The sequence below is a fragment of the Phaseolus vulgaris genome, chromosome 7 (assembly GCF_000499845.2).
Source record: "Phaseolus vulgaris cultivar G19833 chromosome 7, P. vulgaris v2.0, whole genome shotgun sequence".
Taxonomy (NCBI): Eukaryota; Viridiplantae; Streptophyta; class Magnoliopsida; order Fabales; family Fabaceae; genus Phaseolus; species Phaseolus vulgaris.
Window position 1 is genome coordinate 31,684,176 of NC_023753.2, and position 2,389 is coordinate 31,686,564.

Genomic DNA, 2,389 nt, shown 5'->3' on the forward strand with positions numbered 1-2,389 from the left:
TGGAAAGATGGTAAGGCAAGTTTATCTCTATGGCGGGCCGCTTGTGTCTGATTAAATCAGTCTTATCCTCTCTATCCTTATTCTATTTGTCATTATATAAAATGCTTGTCATGGTGGCCAAGGAGGTAGAGAGATTACAAAGGAATTTTTTATGAGGATGAGGATCAGAAGGAAGTTAGTGTGGGCGTCGTTGAAAGAAGTTTGCGAGCCAAAGGAGAAGGGAGGGTTAGGAATGTTAGAGGTGCTGAAGTTCAATATTGCTCTTTTAAGAAAGTGGATATGGCGGTTAGGCACTGAAAAAAAGGGTTTGTGGAAAGAGATGTTGGAATCGAAGCACGGAAGATGGAGAAGTCTAAGGACTAAAATGAATAGTTGGTCAGATTCCTTGTGGTGGAGGGACTTGAAGGAGATATGAAAGTTTGAGGACTGGAAAGGAAATTTTGAGGATAACTTTTTATGGGAGGTTGGGAATGGGAGAGAGAGAGATCATGTTATAGGAGGACAAATGGTTAGGTAATGAGAGTCTAAAATATAGGTTTCTGGGATATTTTTCCATTTGTTCTGGCAAGGCAGACAAGTTGTGGCAGGGAGGGGAGTGGAACAACAACCTTGAGTGGGTATGGAAGATAGGATGGAGAAGGAGTCTGTTTCATTAGGAAAAGCATTAGGAGCAAGAGTTGGTAAGGTCGTTGGGAAGCAAGAGTATCAATGTGAAAAAGGAGGATCTGTGGGTATGGAAAGAAAGTGATGCAACAAAGTTCTATGTTAAATCTACGTATAGTATTCTAAAATGCGAAGAACAGAGGGAAAGAATACTTAGTATGAGGGATTTTGGAGGATTAAGGCTCAACCATCAGCTCATTTGATAAATTGGAGGGTGTTGGAGGATAAAATAGCAACTAAAGTAAATCTAACAAGGAGGGGAATACTTCTGGAGAGTAGCATTTGTAGTATGTGTGGTGAGGAAGCGGAAACAATGTCACATCTTTTTGGTACCTGTAGGATAGCGTGGTTGGTTTGGTTAAAATGTTATGAGTGGGTGGGTTTGGCATCGACGGTTCATCAGGAGCCAAAAATGCACTTCTCACAATTTATGACGGCTAAGGAAAGTGAAGTTGTCAATCAAATCTGGCTATGTGTGTGGAGAGCAGTTGTAGGGAAATTGTGGAAACAAAGGAATAAGAAGATTTTTAGAAATGAAAATATAAACCACATTGAAATCTTCACGGTGGCACAACATAAGGTTTAGTCATGGATAACAGCGAAGGCACGTTTAACGTATTTTTCTTACTCTGAACGGTGTCTCGAATCTCTTGTCTATATAAGGTCTATCAAAATTAATAAAGGTTAGGTGTGCGTGTGGTATACCAGCGGAAGAGAACGGTCTTTCTATATGAGGTGGTGTAGTCGAATTTTTTTGTAACTAAGGTCCGAAGATAAATGTAAGAGTCTTGCGGTCTTATGTTGGGTAGCAAATTGTGGAAGATTGTTTTTCATGTGTATTTTAGGTGTGGTGGAGCTTTGTTGTTTCTTGTATAAGGATTGAGGTATCCCTAAAATACCTCCATTATTTATTTATTAATAGATAGATATTATTTATAAATTTGTAACTAATATTAAAATTATTAAATGATATTATTAATATTTTTATTAATAATAATTTTAATAAATTTTAATATTAATGTTTTTATTAATATTATTAATATTATTAATATTATGAATATCATTATTATTATTAATATTTTTAATATTACTCACAAATATATATTATCTATGAATTAAAATTCATAAATAATACTTATATCCATTGATAATATTAATAATAATTCTATTATTAATAAATTAATAATATTAATATTTACCTTACTAATAATGATATTAATAAATATTATTATTATTAAGATCATTATTTTTTATTTTTATGATTAATATTAATAGTATTATTTTTAATAATAATAATATTTGTATTCATTTTATTATTAATATTTATATGTTTATTAATATTAATAATATTATTAGTATTATAAATATTAATAATATTATTAGTATTATAAATATTAATAATATTATTAGTATTATAAATATTATTATATTGTTATTAATGTTTTTATTAATATTAATAAATATTAATATTAATAATAATTATAAAAATATATGTGTTAGATCATTAGTAATATTTTTTGAGTTCTTTACCATCACTAATCTTTGTCTCTCCCAAAACAAAATAAAAAATAAATAAACATGGATAACTTTTATGGGTGGTTTAACCCTTTTAAAGGACATAACACAACAAGACTCATCAATCCTCTTCCAACTTACCTATACCAAACTATGTTACAAAAAAGCTAAGAGTCCAACCAAAAGAAGAAACTAAAACCCTTCTTATAAG